Source organism: Macrobrachium rosenbergii, chromosome 28 (genome assembly GCF_040412425.1).
Source record: "Macrobrachium rosenbergii isolate ZJJX-2024 chromosome 28, ASM4041242v1, whole genome shotgun sequence".
Classification (NCBI taxonomy): domain Eukaryota; kingdom Metazoa; phylum Arthropoda; class Malacostraca; order Decapoda; family Palaemonidae; genus Macrobrachium; species Macrobrachium rosenbergii.
In genome coordinates this window covers 27,059,153-27,067,500 of record NC_089768.1, presented here as the reverse complement: position 1 = coordinate 27,067,500, position 8,348 = coordinate 27,059,153, and the positions used below count along the sequence as shown (strand labels likewise).

The window sequence follows — 8,348 nt, the reverse complement described above, 5'->3', positions numbered from 1 at the left end:
TGAGATTGTAATTAGGCTGATGATTATCAAAGAAGGCATTGTAATGGAAGTGATAAATGAGTGTGGTCAATATGTGATGAGTTTTTCTTTCTTGATTTATAAGTTACAAAGTTGAAAAGTTGTAGATACAACGCACTGCTACCGAGGCCTCTACGGTACTTAACATCCAATATGGGTCTTGGTGATGCCAGTTTATGATGAACACTCGGCACTCGTGTATTTTACATGCAGAGCAATCGTGCTGTCAGCCAGGTGAATGCATAATAATTACGTTTAACAGGTAAATGTAGGGAGGAACTTTGACCGCTTATGGAATGGGTGAAACAGTAGTCAGCCTCGTGGTTGATGACAATATAGTAGCCTATTCTCATTGTTTCCTAAATGATTCAAAGTTGTCTGTTCTTTACAATATGGATAATTTTTCTAATTGTATTTTAACAAATAATTTATCAAAATGAACACACACAACTTTACGTGACCAAGGGCACCCAGAACATTTAAATCCGCAACATAAGAGAATTTTATATCTTATAAGGTTTTCTGTTGGTTACATAATGTGGTTTAACGACGCTATAATTTTCTTTTATTGAAGAATTAAGATTAGGGCTCTGCCACCGATATATATTTTTGAGCTAATATTCTCTCGTGAACTATAATACTTTCATGACCTCAATAACACTACTGTAGTCACATTTCGAACATCATAAGTCATATTGTATATCCCAATTTATAAGTCAAACTGATCAAACTGTTGTGTATCTCAGTGCTAGACCAAGTGCCAAACATGGAAACCGAGGAAATGAGATAACAGGGTGGGATTAGGTAAAATTTTTATCTAGGAGGAAATTTTGAAAGAGAGAGGCAGGAAGAGGGGGATGGGAGGCAGAGGCGGTTACCAAATTTGTTTGCCAAAAAGACAGTTCTTATCTGCTAGTTTTCCTGGAATAGACTGAGGAAAATGCCAGCGGTGAATTTTTGAAATTTGAATAATAAACTTTTGCGAGTGAATAACCGCTTCTCACAATCATATTTATCCAAAATACTGTTATTTAAAACTATGTATTCATTGGTAGTACCTAACAGAGACTGAGTTGAATACGACTTAATATTTTTTCATTATAATGCAGTTTTACACACATATATATGCTGTATATACATATATACATACATACATACATACATACATACATACATACATATATATATATATATATATATATATATATATATATATATATACAGATGTAAAAGCTCGTGCCTTTGAACAGTTATATATAGTATTAATTGTCTGTTTAGATAAACTAAAAAAATGCATCTCTAAAGATGAAAAACTACCTCATGTAATTATAATTTGCTTTAATGACTTTACTTGTTTGTCTGTCAACAACGCTAAACTTTATATCAGGAAATTATTTTCAACCACAGGAGTTACGGGGAGCACTGATTAATTGATGTAATAAAACTAACATCCAAAATAGATTCCCAGAATTTTATAGTTAAAGAGGACACTGTTAATCATCTCTTTCTCTCTCTGAACCGCACTTGGCACGCTAGCGGGTGGTCTAGGATCAGATACAGGACAGGGAAGGAATGATCAGATCAAATTGTTACAAACTCTTTGCAACTTTATAGACCTATGCAAGCTGTGTACCTGGTGATCATTTGATTATCAGTCTTAGCCTAGGTTGCAGGAGGATGTAGATGTAGGTGTTAATCAAGATTGTTTGCCAGAGTTGGGAAACCATTTTTACTTGTTTTGAGAAATCTTAGAGAGAGAGAGAGAGAGGTTGGGGCTAAGCATTTACCGGCAAAGGAAAAAATATTTATTCAGAAGTGCTTATATATATATTATATATATTTGGTATTATGGCGGATCTCACACACTGTGCTCGACCCTTTACCGGACATGCAGGGCTGTCGAAATGACTCGCGCTTGGAGGACGCCGAGGGAGAGACGAACTTAGTAGTGTACCATAATTTGGAAGATAGACCTACTCCTCGAACGTTACTATACCCGGCATTGTTGCTTAGTCTCATTGTAATAAAACGCTTGGTACATTGACTTTAATTTCCACTCTTGTTTTGCTTAGTGATTTTGGAGAGATATATACGTTAAAAAGGGTCTTTGACTCTGTCTTGAAAGCCTCACATATCCTCGAGAGTGCTACTTTTATACAAGACAAGATCGTGTTAATCTGCCGTTCGTGGCATCACGCACGCCCAGCAGATTAATTCTTGTCATCGTGTCATTTGTTTGCCCTGCCGATGTCACTTATGCTTAACTGTGATAGAGAAAAATATTCAGGGTCGTTTGGATGCAGTTTGTGAAACTGTGTACAATTTTTTTTTATTGAAAATCTGCTCTCAATTCATAGGTAATAATATAATGATTTATCCATCTAGTTGTATAATAGAGTCATCCACACACATACTATATATATGTATATATATACAGTATATATATTACGTATGTAAGTATGTCTGTGTCTTTGATCTTCGTAAGTCAGTGGTGAACAGCCTCGTTTTGCCGTATTACTGAAGGACCCGAAATCGATGCCGCGGGGAAATAAACTCATTTTGACCCATTTGCTAAAAAATCCATTGTGCCAGGAATGTTTAAGTAGTGAATTACGTACGTGCTGATAAGTCGACTTTGGTGGGTCGCACCTGGGGTACAGAAGGGCAGAGGATCAGCAGTTTCATTCCAAAAAGACATGCTGGAAACTCCCTTCCAAGGAAAAGGCTTACCTTGATACATAATAACGTACACACACTGCATACTGTATATACATTATATACATTATATATATATATATATATATATATATATATATATATATATATATATATATATATATATATATATATATATAAGAGAGAGAGAGAATGAATGCGCGTGTGTGTTTAACTGTCACATGTAGATTGGAAAATAAAAGTGAGAAGCAAAAAAATTCTGAATTTCCAAGTCTTGCTGGTAAGGATATCAACTTTGACCTACACTGAATGCCGTTTTGTTGCAACTTCAGACTCCCCTCTTGGATTATCAAGCAGTTCCATTAAAGAGGTTTCTCTTTAAAGATGGATGAAAACCAATTTTGCGGACATAAAAGTAAATTTCGAGCGCTATGTATGTGAGTGTGTGTGTGCGCGCTCGCCTTTCTTTGTCTCTGTCTCTCTCTTATCACTGTACCTCGTTCTATATATATATATATATATATATATATATATATATATATATATATATATACATTATATATTATATATTATAATACCAGATATTCCGGATGGGGGTTCGAATCTTGTTACGGACGTCAGAATTTATTCATATTCTTCCAGTTGGATCTTAGGCTTTGAGTGTGTCGTTTTCTCCTAAGTATTTTATACTTCAGTTATCAGTTCCATTCATATCGCACTATATCTATTCCCTGTAGGCTACTGAGTGAAACAAAACGTGATGTTACAGAATATAGTCTAAGTGTATAGTGCCACGTGGAAAAGGAAACTAACAGGGTGCAAGATCATTCGCCTTTGTTCGAAGGCATTCCCAATTTGAGAATGCCTTGGAATAAAAGCGAAAGATTCTGTACTTCGTTGTTTCCTTTTCCTCGTGGCCATATACTCGTAGATTATCACACTTTGAGTTTAAAGCTTAATTAGACGCATTAATAGCCGCGCATAGTTTTCAAATTTTAAACCCTATTGTTCTTTGCTATTTTCATTTTCTCTGTGTTATTATTCGATTCATTGATGTTGTGGATTCTTTTATATAGATATAGTGCCAATAGCAGTGATACTACTTCAGTGGTATGGAATAGAGTCAGCTGCCCGGCTTAGTGGATAGGGCCACCATTCCAGAATTTAGGTTGGGAAATATAGGAAAGTATGAAATAGCTACACAAGGAAACAAAAACAGTATTGTTGCAACTAAGCGTATTTGTTATGAATTATGTTGCATTAAGTGAATGCGTAAATGATGGGTACGCCCATTGGGTTCCTTTTTATGTAAAAACAAATAATTTCCTGTTTTTTTTTTTAATCAAGGACATTATTTATACTGTTTTGTGCTGTTTGATTGATTAATTTATCTGAAAGAAACGGGATGGGGTTAATTTTTTGCAGAAATAAACATAAAGTTTGATAATAGCCATACCATTTTCGTATGTTGGCCCAAGCCATTAATTGTAGGATAGCATATCGTATTACGTTCCGCGTGACTGACCAAGTGAGAGACGCTTTGATTGGGTCGCCGTATGTGGAGAAAAAAGAAATAATATTTTTGGGAAAGATCGCCTGGTCAACTTCCGTAATTTTTTGCCGGATTAAAGTCACAGCGGTGTCTTGGGTAGCAACGCCCACGTGTGGCCGAGTTTGGGTGGTGGAGGGGGGTTGGGGTCAAGGAGGCGACCAAGGCAGCCCTATGAGGTCCTTGCACTTTGCAGAGGAGCTGTTTATTCTGCCTAGGCAAGGAATGGCTAGGCATGAGAGGAAGCAGCCCGCGTCTCCTTGGTGGCTATACTTAGATTGTTGCTAAGTAGGAGTAAATGGGTCCAGTAGCATAGGTGATTTAGTAGTACTGGCAGATTTAGATGTCGAGGCTTGGATGTGCTGCAGTTAGTTTTTGTTGCAATGATGCGTTGTCTTGCAGTCGTTAATATGTCACTTTTATTTTAAACGACAGAATAATTCCGTGGGAATAATGATGCTTGGTAATAAGCGAAATTTTTTAGGTAAAATTTTCCATTTATTGATTTTATATGAATAATTAATTATGTATGTTTTGCTACGATAAATTCGTAGGCGTATGAGCTGTGCAATGCATATTTTGCATGTTTGTAGGCACCGTGCAGGTACGTATCACGTGAAAATAGATGCTAACAGTAACCCCCTTTCCATAAGGTCGCTTGGACAAGATAGCACTTAACGATAACGTTTAACAAAGCAAAGTGCTGAGACGCAGTTTTTTTAATCATATGATACAACAGAATGAACATGAAAACAAGAATCACTTTACCGCAGCTAATATAATGAGACGTGGCTGTTTGAACACATGTAATTATGAACAAGATATAAACAGACTAAACATCAAAGCGAGAATCACATGTATTTTCAAGACATGATGTTGTTGACTTTTTATCATAACCAAGGTTAGATTTTGCGTGCTTCGCTTTGAACTTCCCGATAATTACCCTGAACGACTTGCAGACGATCGTTTACCTTATACAGACACGAGTGGCTAACGAGGTTGATTTCACACAACCATTTTGGGTTTTTATGACGCGGGAGACCAGGCTCTGGTTCAGTCAGTCAGTTTTGTACACGTTAGGATGAAAAGAAACGTTAAGCTTTCTAACGCTGACAGGAAATCCGTGCTTTTATTCTTGGATTCGATATTAAATTAATAGTATGCGTTTAACTGATTTCATTGACCTTTACCTTGGGCTCTGTGGTAGTATGCAATTGATAATTGTGTAGTGTAATATATATCAGCTGAGACCAATATTATAATGATGACAATGAAAATTTTATAATTTTCTTAATTATTCTTAATAATGTTGAATTGTCTCTCTGATTATACTCTCAGTTGGGGACAACCCTGGTGTCATTTGAAAATAGTAACGTGGTTTTACAGCGGTACAGATCTCGTAGAAGAATGAGCCAGGTCTAGCTGCGTGAGTAATCTTTATTCCCTTCATAACAACACACACACCTTAACCTGAACCTGCCCTTAATCATAATCCTGCACATACAATCACTCCAGTTACCTATTTGCCTACTTATTCTTCTTCTTCCTCTTCTTCACTATTCAGACGCGAAGCGAGTCCCGAAATGCTCTGTAGAAAAGGTTATTCATGGCTTAAGTTGAAGATTGACATTGCACTGAATGCGATACCTATTTCATTGTCGACATAAGTATTGCCTGTTGTTCTTATGACTGTGCGTTAATATTTATTTATTGTATGTTTCATAAATATGTATATGTATATATATATATATATATAATATTTCAAATTATTTATTCTTTGTTAGCATGATGTATTCCACTGAAGCAAGTCAAACATTATTATTATTATTATTATTATTATTATTATTATTATTATTATTATTATTATTATTATTATTATTATCCACTGAATCAAGCTCCTGAATTCCTCCTCCTCCGCCCTGGAGACTAAGGAACCGTGGAATATTACGAAGCACTTCAGAGCCTTTCCACGGTAATTTGACCTCTATTGAGGCTATCAATGGGAGGTCCTCCAAAACGAAGATAAAAGTAAAGAGCATCGCTGCTCATTTCCGTAGCATCTCTCACCCTTCCTCTCTCTCTCTCTCTCTCATTGTGTGCATCTGTGTGTCGAGGAACACCAGTTGTGCAATCCTTCAATGCAGCGCGTAAGGGGAAGAGGTCTACCTCCTGCACTTTTCTTTCACGGTGGGTTTTGGCCTCCTAATGGTGGGTGACAAGTATTGCTGTGAACCCGGAGGGCGGTTCTGAATTACGCGGCTGGGTGAGGAGTCGAGAGGGAACAGCCATACCGGTCCGGTGGCTTCACCCAAGTGGCGCCGCGCGGAGATAGTGGAAATCTAACTCATGGCTTAATTGTATGGCGATCTTATTTGTATGGCCATAATGAAACCTCAGATAAATGGTTGTAAAATTTACGGCTGGTCGCTGTTCCGTCTTTTTTCTAAGGCTGTCTCGAATTTTATTGCCGAAGAATATTCGAGCTGGTCGCCTTTTTAGAGTGTTTTATTGTTCTAGATGGGTTAACATGTTTTTTATAGTCATAAGTATATAATTATAGGCTTTTTAATGAAACGATTTTTTTTCATGCTACGCGCACCTGCATGCGCACAAATACACACACCCACACACATATATATACATATATATATATATATATATATATATATATATATATATATATATATATATATATATATATATATATATATATATATATATATATATTTTTTGACTGTTTTTCCTCTTGAGTGAAAAATACCAGTTTAGCCGGTAACAACGAATAGCGCTCCATCCGTATAATTTATACGAAACGATGAATTGTGGGTGACGTCCTAGATATTCGCTGTCAAAACAATGTAATTAAAACTGAATCTCGCTTGGCTGTTAACGAGGTCACTCGAAACGGACTGTCAAAAGATGTGTAGATAAGAGCCTCAATTCTGGCGTTCATTTACATCTTTTGTTTTGTCTATTTGGCGATGATGCAAACTGGTGTAGTGGTGTTTGCTCGGCTTGATTGTTTTGATGCTACTTTTATTTATTTAGTTAAGTGTTATTTTTAGACTGTAAGCGTCCAAAGATAGAATGAGAATATTGTTTGGGAACCTTAACGAAGATAACTTGTTCTGCTTATCGTGAAAAATCACCATGGCCGTTCGTAACTTGTCTCTAAGTAAAAACATTTTTAAGAGAGAGAGATGAGAGAGAGAGAGAGAGAGAGAGAGAGAGAGAGAGAGAGAGATTATTAATAAAAACCCATGATGATCAGATCCATCTCCCTCGTAATGAGAGTTAAAAAAACCTTTGACGATTTATCATAATTATGCAAATGTACATTTTTTTCTCCTGTCACTAGAGCAGGAAGAAAATTTCGAATTACCTTACATATTTTAAGTGGTTTTCATTTGTCGACGCAAAGCATGAATGTTTGTCGTTAAAAGTGAATCCCTTTGTCTTTGTCAGTGACGTGTTTTTAATTAGTTTGTGCATGTCCACCGTTGCTTGCAAAATGATGCTATTGGGATCGTTACTTATTTATAACGTTCTAATTTTAGAAATGATCATTAAAACAATTTCACTCTTAAATGGACGTCGATGAAATAAAAAGAATTTAGTTGTGAAACGAAGAGGTTAAGCTTTGTCATCGGAACGAAACTGCTAAATTTACCTTTTCAGGTGCTCTCACGGTGAAAACATGAGTTAAGTTTTACTGACTATAATTTGAGTGAATACACATTATATTATGTTTAGACTGCTGTCGCTAGACGAATTGAGATATATTTAGACAACAAAGAGGCTATTTCGGTGACATTTTTCCTACGCCAGACAATGAGGAATGGGTCCTATGTACAGTGTTTAGGTAGAACGCTATGGTATGATTCCGTGCTAGTTAACTGTTTCTGGTCTTTTATTTGTCCACTGTTTGTCTCTTGAAGAAAAAGGATTACATGTGTTTAAGACTGATGGTTAATTTAGCAGATGAGCACTCTCTCTCTCTCTCTCTCTCTCTCTCTCTCTCTCTCTCTCTCTCTCTCTCTCTCTCTCTCTCTCTCACATTTATATATTTATGTATAGCCTATATATATATATATATATATATATA

At 36.2% G+C, this 8,348-nt stretch overlaps 1 protein-coding gene across 2 annotated transcripts in view; it reads left to right on the top strand.

Annotated features, from left to right (window-relative positions):
- The window catches only part of LOC136854153 (phospholipid phosphatase 2-like), an 87,117-nt gene that overhangs the window by 976 nt on the left and 77,793 nt on the right, over positions 1-8,348 (top strand). The window lies entirely within an intron of this gene.